The sequence below is a fragment of the Centruroides sculpturatus genome, unplaced genomic scaffold (assembly GCF_000671375.1).
Source record: "Centruroides sculpturatus isolate CEXI.00-Female unplaced genomic scaffold, Cexi_2.0 scaffold652, whole genome shotgun sequence".
Classification (NCBI taxonomy): domain Eukaryota; kingdom Metazoa; phylum Arthropoda; class Arachnida; order Scorpiones; family Buthidae; genus Centruroides; species Centruroides sculpturatus.
Window position 1 is genome coordinate 101,445 of NW_019384803.1, and position 10,677 is coordinate 112,121.

Below are 10,677 nucleotides of genomic sequence, written 5' to 3' on the forward strand. Positions count from 1 at the left end.
CTAACTATATAACCATCGACGGTTATTACAACGCCGGCTGGGGACACATTCAGTGCCCACGTCCTACATCCAATAAGGCACTCAACCGGCCATCGCAAGTTCTGGCAAGGCGTAATACACAAACATCACTAAACCCGATATACAATATAGCTACACACCAACAGAATGCCGAAAATCTATCGGGCTAGTCTTTTTCTCCCAGCAGTTCTAAATTATTTAAATTAATTAATTTATTTATAATTATTAATGTTAATAAGAGATAACGCCTAACGCTTACCTCTAGAGCCAAATTGGTTACGTAATTCATTTAGTAATTAGCCTTAAACTAGCCCAATAGATTTTCGGCATATGGTTGGTGTTTATTTATGTTATATATCGGGTTTAGCAATGTTTGTATTATCAAGATGTTTTGGTGCACACATAAATGTCGAATACTGCCATTCGATTCAAGCAATCAAGTATATCTGCAAATATATGAATAAAGGCTCTGATCAAGCCACTTTTTCTGTTCAAAATGAGAATGATGAAATAAGCGGCTATATCAACGGTCGTTACATGTCTTCTTCAGAAGCATTTTGGCAATTCTTTGATTTTTCTATTCATGAACGATTTCCAGCTGTGATACATCTTGAAAATAATCAAAGAGTGTACTTCACTGAGGATAATATTCACCAAGTCATCAATAATCCACGGAAAACAACACTGATCGCTTTTTTTTATCTATGTTCATCAGACTATTTTGCTAGAACACTTATATCATGAAGTTCTAGAATATTATACTTGGTCGAATAATAAATTCTCTCGAAGGAAACGAGGACTAGATGTTGAAGGCTATTCTGGAATCAACAGAGATACAGCACTTGGTAGAGTTTACACTATTCATCCTAATCAAGGCAAATGTTCTCATCTGAGGATGTTATTACATCACGTTCGAGATCCAACTTCATTCGAGAGTTTAAAGACCGTCAATGGTATCTGTAAGAAGTTTTTATAGAAATCTCACGAGGAGGCGAGAAGAAAAAAAGCAGGGGGCACTAGTTGTTTTTTACAAGACGAAGGAGAAAGATGGCTGCCTAATCGTTGTACATAATTAATTGTTATAATTAAAGTTAGTTCAGTAGTTTTTACCATTGCCTTTGACTTATTTGAAACAATTGTACACTCCATAAGCACGAGTCATACAGTATCGTTCATCCTACTTTCAAGGCCGCATGTAATGCACTGGGCCTGTTAGAGAATGATAACCATTGAAAAGACACTCTTTTTGATGCCTCCATATCAAAAAGAGCTTTGAAGATGAGAGATTTACTTGCTATTATTTTAGTTTTCTGTCAACCATCTGAAGCTTTAATTCTATGGGAAACATTTCGAACAAATTTCTGCCAAGATATTCTTCATCGAGAACAAAATCAATTAAACAACTATGAATTGACATTCTCTGAAGAGATTTTTAATCAAGGTTTGATTGAAATAGAGGATAAGGTGGTCTGTCTTTCCAAAAAATATTTACATGATTTTGGTTTCGCTTCTCCTATCAGGGATAATCAAAATTATAATTATCCTTACATCTCTCTTTTCAGGCGTCCTTATGACATACACGAATCACATAATTTTGTGGCAGTTAATCTACCAAAATTAGTCGATGATCAGAGATACGCATTCAATGTTATTATTGATAGTGTGATCAATAATCGAGACAAAGTATTTTTTGTGGATGCTCCCAGTGGAAGTGGGAAAACCTTTTTGATTAATTTACTATTGGCTAAAGTGAGATCGGCCGGAGGTACATCACTGGCTGTAGCATCCTCAGGAATCGCAGCAACGCTTCTCAATGGAGGTAGGACTGCTCCCTCAACTTTCAAATTACCATTGAATGTATTTTTTGATGGAGAGTCCGTTTGTCCGATCCGTAAAAACAGTCCACTTGGAAAAATTCTCCGAGAAACATTATTTATAGTCTGGGATGAGTGTACGATGAGTCATAGGGCTCATATTGAAGCTGTTGATCGATCTTTACAAGATCTTAGAATGAATAATAAACTAATGGGCGGAGATTTTAAACAGACTTTACCTGTGATTCCAAAAGGTACGAGATCTGATACGATAAAAGCATGCTTAAAGTCTTCACGTATTTGGAACAGTAATGAAAACCTCTATTTGCGTACGAATATGAGAGCTCATCTTGTGGGAGGTGACGCTGCATTTCCGAAACAGTTACTGAAAATTGGTGATGGAACAGTAGACAACGAAAATGGCTACATCACTATCAGTGAAAACATAGAATAAGATAGTGAATACACTCAATGATTTGATTTCTGAAATTTATCCCGATATTTCAGATTTATTGAATAAACCGTATCTTTGGTAGTGTGAAAGGGCCATAATTTCACCTAGAAATATAACGGCAGAAAAAATAAATACCATTATTCTTGAAAAAGTCAATGGTAACAGCCGAGATTACCTATCCATTGATAGTTTTAAGCACTGATGATGCAGCCCATTATCCACAGGAGTTTCCTAATGGTCTCAGCCCATCTGGATTCCCACCACATAGATTGAAATTAAAAATTGGTTCTCCAATTATGTTGTTACGCAACGTTCAACCTCCCAATCTCTGTAATGGTACCAGGTTACAAATTACAGCTATGCATGACAATATCATTGAAGCTATAATTCTCACTGGACCAGAGACTGGGAAAATTGCATTTATTCCTAGAATCCCAATAATTCCTACCAATCTACTATTTCAATTTAAACGTTTACAGTTTCCAATTAAACTTTCTTTTGCTATTACAATTAACAAATCGCAAGGCCAAACATTCCAACACGTTGGAGTGGATCTTCGTACAGACAGTTTCTCCCATGGCCAATTGTATGTAGGGCTTTCCAGAACTGAAATCATAACAATCAAATAATTTTGATACTAACAGGTGACAAAACTCAAAATATAACTTATTCAGAAGTTTTGTGACTTTATCTTTTATATTTTGAGATACTCGAATGCAATACTACACATTGATCACCCAAAAATAATTAATGAACAATTAGTTCAACTTTTCGAACTTCTATATGGATATAAGAGCAGACAAGGCCGCGACTGGGCATGCTAGTCAATTATATAGTTATATCGACTGGTATTATCACATGTTTTGTAAATGTAAAAATAACGTGTACGGGGAGTACGTAAGAATGTTGTCTAGAAACTCTTACTCAAACTTTTTGGAGTTGTTAATAAAATTAGCTGTTTTGAGCTAAAAAAATTTTTGTTTTATTTTCCTCCCTTTGATTCTGTATTCATTTACATGTCAAATAAAATTTATTTTTATTTTTGCATTAGAAATTTACAATTCTGATTAAAATAGAAAAGTTTCTTAATTAATACAAGTTCTATTTTCACAAAATTTGCTCATTTTCCTTTGCAAAATGGATAATTTCAGAGTTGAAGAAGTGGCACAAGTCGGGGGGGAATGCCGAGCCCGAGGATGGCGCCTCGTCTTTGCCTCGTGTAATACGAGTGTTTCCGAATGCGGTGGATAAGTCTCATACACCCGACGTGAAATGGGTGGTCGTCATAACTCCGAACGACAGCGCTTCGTCTGTTATCCATTATCTGGAGCAGTNATTTATTTATTTATACCACTTGCCATGGTGCAGCTTGGCCTGTGTAGCCCTTGCGCCAATAAACTCTTAACGAACTAACTAACTAACTAAGTTTTGCTTAGGAACAGTCAAGGGACAAATCGAACCAAAGGGGCGTGGAGCCAATCAGAATAAACAAATCAAAGGATGGAGATTGATGTAATCCCCGATCATCAAAGACACGACACACACGGTGAGTCAAGACAAAGGTGTGAAAATTGGAAGCGCTGTGTCAACAAACTGGGGATGAATCTTTTTCGTCTTGGTGCCAATACCAAAGCCGTGTCGTCACTGACGACCAACGAAGTCTCACGAACCGTGTAACACTGCCCTGGGCCACCTATATAACAAACAACTAAAGGAGCATTGACGCAATCGAGCTCCAAACAGTCAATTGTATCTAGACAATAATTGTTCCTTAGTGTAAGTTTACTTTTACATTTAGAATAAAAAAGTTTTTGTGAGATTCTTGTCACCTATATCTCCTCCACCACACCCACACGCGAACGACCCTAGATCATCCAGTCAAATGGTTTAACGATTCCTCCTAGAAGTAGGCAAACTTACATAATCTTATAATTCTAGGACAATTGAGTCAACTGCATTCATCAGTTGTAACATCACAACCAAAGCCATCAATTCTTCCAATTGCACAATTATTATCACCTTTTTAGTAGACTGAAATAGACTCTGAATGGCAAAATATTCAAAACACTGTAAAGTATGTATTAATTGTGACAAAACAACTGACTTTTGGATTGAAGTTTTTGAGGACACAGATTCAGCTAGAAACCCATAATATAGAAATATTGCTCACTTAGCATTGAAATGTTTGTGCCTTCCAAGGGATGAAAAATTAAGCATTGAAGACTAGAATTACAGGAAATAAAACAAACATAGAATTACAAAGCCTACAAAGAAAAAATTGTCAGTCAACTAGTTATATGTGGTTTCCCAGACGAGGTTTGAACTCGAGAAAACCTCGAATTTCTTACGTGACGCCAGATGTAAACATTGAGACTCGGGACAGTTCGAGTATGTACCAAACTATCTGTCAACGTCTTAGGAAAAGACAAACTCTAACACAAACGCTCATAAATACATAGATCATTGACTCGCGAATCTATTGATATAAAATGTTGGCAGAGATAAACCTTTTCGAAGAAAAAAAGGGGAATTTTTAATAGATGAAAATGATCATAAAATTCTTAGACGTCAACAAATGGTTAAACCATGGCCTGAATTATGAGTGCAGGTATTATTGTTTTACACATCGAATCGGACCTTTCCCGTGACTCGAAGAAGTTTCGTCTTGCACCTGGAGAGAAAGGAGAGACCAAGCGGGAAGCGAGGAATGGGACGAGGGACCAATCCGGAATGCGAATAGCGGGAAATATAGAAACTATAGGAACTATAGAAATCAGAATTTTATGGCCAAAGAGGAGTTTTCTCTGTACGCGTGAAACCTCTTAGTTTTTAGAAATATTCTTCAGACCACCATGTTTATAGCAACTACTGTTGATTCCTTTTGCAGTTCTTTGCCACTTGATTCATTTATTTTGTAAGATTACTTAAAGGCTCACGCGCTTCTTTGAACCCGGAAACATAACCTTTCCATTAGCACAACATATATGTGATGGTCGTAAAAGCGAGTCAAAATTATGACTAATTACAAACTTTTACGTCGGAGAGTTTCGAAGATAGAATCGGGTCAACAGGGTGTGTTAATTACTGAACCCAGATGGGACAAACACTTTTTCGAACTGTAAAACAAACGCAACGCAATGATAAACAACAGGGGGGAATGTCGACAGTGAGAAAGAGCTTTGTCGAGATGCTTGCGAACAAGTGTCGGATCGAAGCAATCGAGAGAAAGGGGGGTCTAAGAACAAAAAGGACATCTGTTAAGTCCGAACGCAGTAAGGGATAAATGGCCACAAGAACATCTGGTGGACTGTTTAAGTTCAAAGATGTCCGGGAGAAGGGCCATAACGAAGAAAAATACGAGCGCAAACATTAAAAGCCCCTTCATCACCTCTCCGACCTTTTCCCGACCCGGATCAATCTCAAGTTTTGACTAGAAACAAAAGAATGACCAATCGGGGTAAGGGAGAGGGCGAACGGGACCAATCAAAAGGGTGAGATTTGGGGAAAATCTTATAAAACCCCCGAATCTCAAGGACAAGGGAGAGATTCTCAGCCGCTTCTCTCCGAGCCGATTCTCCGCAGTTCTCCACTCGGACCAGGTTCTCCACCAGTGACCAAAATCTACATGCATCCGCAACATCACTGGACAGAGGCCCCTGTGCAACGGACACTCTCCTGTCAAGCCCAGGACACCAGTCAGCGCCCGTTCGTCGACATCAAGGAGCTCCCACCAAAGCCGATCTAGATCGCATTGTTATTGTCATTATGTAAGTTAACCTTATGTCAAAATAAACGGTTTTCGTCTAAGACACTTGTCATCTTTGTCTCCTGCCGCTACCACCCACGTATGACTTGACCCTAGGTTTTCCTGACGCAATTAACATATTGCCCCTAAAGTCAGCGACCTTACACATACCACAGAGGTAAATTTGTTTGCACCAAAAATTTGCATATTTTATTCATTTTTCCTACAATGACATTCTTATCACTATCACAATCAATATTAGTTTCGTATTGAAAAGCAGAACATTCGTTGTTTTTCCACTGTGAGGTATTTACGTTTTTCGCTTGCATGTTTTTTTGCAGTTTCTTTATGAGCTTCAGAATTCCTATAAAAATGCCTCTTTACAGCTTCTTATTAGCCTGAGGATTTTTGTTCGGATACCTCTGTGATATTCTACCCCCTTGTTATTGTGTTGTTTAAATCACAGTCGTTCTCATCGTAACCGTAGTAATTCTACAGAAAAAAGGGCTAGTTTTAACGATCGAAATTCTCTCCTCGGGTTAAATGTCACAGTCTATACCGATAAATTCGATCAACGATAAAATCAGCAAGGCGAAAACAGACATTTAAAAGAAACTAATAAGCAGCGTTTCTCACCCTTCCTTTAGCTGCACGTGGCACGTGTCTGCGGACACCTGCACGATAACCAAAGCAACATGATAATAATTGCCTCTCTCGTCGAATAATATGATATTTAATATACACAATCTAGACATTGTTGTCAAATCTGAGAAAATATTGTCAAAATATACAATAATTAATGGGAGAGAACTGTCAAATTCGTAGAAATTTATATCAAAAAATTTCACCTTTAGTTGACCAATGTCAACAATCCGACCAAAGAATACATCGGCGTCGGTCCGTACTAGCTAGATCCAGACATCAATACACTAACAGATGTCTGTATAAATCATTAATAGTAGAATGAAGATGCCTATTATGAGATAGGCACCAAATATGAGAGAGCAAGGTCTTGGCCAAATTATTAACGGCAACCATTTGGCGCTAGTGTCGCCCGTAGCGTTCTGGCAACATCTCCAAATGTCAGTGCGTGCCAGCCAGAGGCACTGTTAGACAGTGGCGTAACGTGGGTGTCATCCGCACAGGGTGGAGGAAAATTTTGTTGCCCCCTTATTTAGGTATCTCAATTTAAAAGACTAAAATTCAGTTTCGTCAAATAAGTAATGAAAAATTTTGTGCTCATTTCAATCGGTCCGAATCGTAGGTGCGACAAAAATATAAAATGAAATGGTTCAAATTTTTAAAAGATATTATTATTTTTTATTGTGAAATTTTGCTGCACCCTAAAAGTGCCACCCAAGGCGGTCCGCCCCTGCCGCCCCCACTACGCTGCGCCACTGCTGTTAGAACGTGGGCGTGGGCGTGTGAATTTTCACAGAAGCACAAAACAAACTTTTTGACATTAAATGTTCACGAGATATTTAACAACGTTATTATTACGCTAAATTATTTTAATTTTCATTCATTGTATCAATTATACGGTCAATTTCACGATATTAGTGCAGTACTGTTGTTTTCTTTGCCAGAAAAAAGTAAGAAGCCATTTTGTAAAATTTGGATGTGTTCTCAATATGACACACATGGGGGTTCGTAAAATGAGATATCTCATATTAGGATACACATGTATCCTAATATGAGGTATCTCATTTCATATGTGAGGCGAAAGTATACATATTAGTTTAAGTTTTTTTTTTTTTATATATTTTGGATGGCTCCAATTAAAAGGAAAACCTGAGACCACCGTGCCATGATACGGGCCGTGAATGCAGTGCGGAGCAACCAAATGGGTTACTAAAGGCATCAAAACAATTCGGTGTTCCTAAGGGTACCTAGAGCGCTACGTCAAGAAGGATGCCCATGCTGAAGTACTTGTAAAAATTCATATGGGGCCAGCCTTGCCCGACCATTTAGAAGTAGATCTGGAAAAATATTGCAAAGAAATGAATCAACGATTTTATGGCTTACATCTGAAGGATATTAAGTACATGGCATTTCAATTGGCTATCAAAAATAATCTTAAACACCCCTTCAGCTTGTCTAAAGCGTCTGCTGGCAAAAAATGGCTACGTGGTTATATGAAAAGGCATCCTGCTTTATCAGTTGGAACACCTGTAGCAGTTTCTGCTGCAAGAGTGAAAGGGTTCAACCCTGCTGCCATCAATAATTTCTTTGATTTATATGAGCCAGAAATTGAAAAGATAAAATCCTCTCCACATAGAGTGTACAACGTTGATGAGACCGGAATAACAGTAGTACAACATAAACGGTCCAAAGTCATCCACGTAAAAGGCAAGCAACAGGTTGGTGCATTGACATAATTGGAAAAAGGCAAACTAATAACTGTAGTGACGTGCATGAACGCTTCTGGTAGCTATGTGCCACCATTGATAATTTTTCCAAGAAAAAATATGGGTCAAGAACTAAAGGATGATGCGCCTGCAGGTTCAATAGGCAATTGTCACCCCTCTGGTTGGATCCAAACACACCAATTACCAAAGTGGTTTCAACATTTTATAAATTTTGTAAAACCAAGTGAAGATGATCCAGTTATTTTGATTTTAGATGGCCACTACAAACATACACGCAACATTGATGTAATAAATTTAGCTCGAGAAAATAATGTAGCTATTGTTTGCTTACCACCACATTGCACGCACAAAATGCAGACCATGGATGTGGCATTTATGAAACCACTGAAAGCTTATTACGCCCAAGAAATTGAAACATGGCTGCAAAATATCCCAGGACGCACAGTGACCAACAAATACATAGTTAGATTATTTAGCATTGCTTATGAAAAAGCTGCAACTATGAGTAACTCCGTCAATGGTTTTCGGAAAACTGTATTGTTCCCTTGCAATCGCCATATTTTTACAGATGAAGATTTTTCAATTTTTAATGATGAAGATCAACGTCGAGATGTACTGAATGACCAGACAGATAGACCTTTCCAGACTCACCACGTTTCACCTGATCATGGAGTGTCAAATGAAAATCAGGGGGATCAGAGAGCCGAACACTGTGTAACCCCTTCAAATGGAAATCCTCCTGACGAGAATCACGCATCGACATCAAGTGCTGGCTTATATGAAAATCTAATGCCTAGAACATCGTCTCATGTCTCACCTTTTGCACTTAAGCCAGTACCCAGGCTGCCTAGAAATGATTGTCAAGAAAACCAGGGTGGATCAGCTGCCATAATTACTACTTCTCCATATAAAAACACACTTATAGAATCTATATCTATACTACTATATAGAGACAACATATTTTTCGTTTGTGACCACTAACCGTGAAAACTACTGAACCAATCGTTACCAAATTTTAACTGCAGCATCTTTATGATCCCCGGAATGTTTACCACTAATCAAACCCTACAGATTTTTTATTAATTAAATAAAACTGCAACGGATTTTTTTCTGTCTCTTTCTCTCTTCACTAGATGGCGACACATGAATTGTACAAAATATTCGAAATAGTTATTGGATTTATTTTAAGTGAATATTTTTGAGATTGATTGATAAATAATGCCAAGAACTGCAATAGACTGTTACGTTTGATATACAATTAAACAAATTTTTTATTAATTAAATAAAACTGCAACAGATTTTTTCTGTCTATTTCTCTCTCTCTTCACTAGATGGCGACACATGAATTGTACAAAATATTCGAAATTTTACATCATTTTACAACAGTTTCCATAATGCCAAGAACTGCGAGAGCACGAATAGGAAGAAAAACTTCTAGAGCTATTATTGTTCATAATTGTAGACAACGTGAATCTACAGCAGAGCGGTCTGAAAGACTGGAAGAGCAACGAATTCGTTCGGCTGAGAATCGAATGCGTATAGCGAAGAATTTTTTAGGTTTCAAATTGGCTTTTGATTATCATCCTGAAAATGACTACTTGGATATGAAAGAGGTTCAAATAGGTGAAATGATCAAAATATGTGATCATTGTTTTGCCAAAAAATGGTATTGTACTAGCCCCGTATACCTGGGTATACTAGGTATTAGGGTTGGGTATGACAACGGAGAATAAGGACTTCACAATGACAAAATTGTTAAACAAAGAAAACAAGCGTGTTTATTCTGTGACGATTACACTATCACGGTCTCTTACAGTTCAGGTTAAATACTCTAGCCGAATTGAACCGAACAATTCCAACCGCGAAACATATACAAGATCTGTTCTAATTACATACCACGAGGGTTTGCTTTATCCCCGACATAACACAAGAAATATCACCTTACAATTGTTCGTGTTGATGTTCTCTTCCTTTAGGAACCTCTATTCAGTCGAACCTCACAATGTCCACGTGGATGGAGTTGGATTTTAGTTAGCCTCCTCAGCAGTTCATTCTTTCTCCTTTTCTCGTAGCAAAGATGATCCAGCGAAACGACCCGTCAGAACTTCTAGAATCCAAGGTTGAGACGAAAAAAGTCCACTCTTCAGGCAAACCACCCCTTTTATACCGTCTCCCTGATACATACTACGTCATTACTACGTTTACAACCCTCACCCAATCAGTGAGCACACACCACAAAAAGGTGATTTTCCGACATGAACGAAAATTTTACATACA

At 37.8% G+C, this 10,677-nt stretch overlaps 3 pseudogenes; all 3 read left to right on the forward strand.

Moving 5' to 3' along the window:
- The first annotated feature begins 1,296 nt into the window (after nt 1-1,296).
- Nucleotides 1,297-3,607, forward strand: LOC111629593 (annotated as a pseudogene).
- Nucleotides 3,608-7,974: 4,367 nt separating this feature from the next.
- LOC111629594 lies at nt 7,975-9,381 on the forward strand (annotated as a pseudogene).
- Nucleotides 9,382-9,794: 413 nt separating this feature from the next.
- LOC111629595 overlaps nt 9,795-10,677 on the forward strand; it is a 6,156-nt pseudogene continuing 5,273 nt past the window's right edge.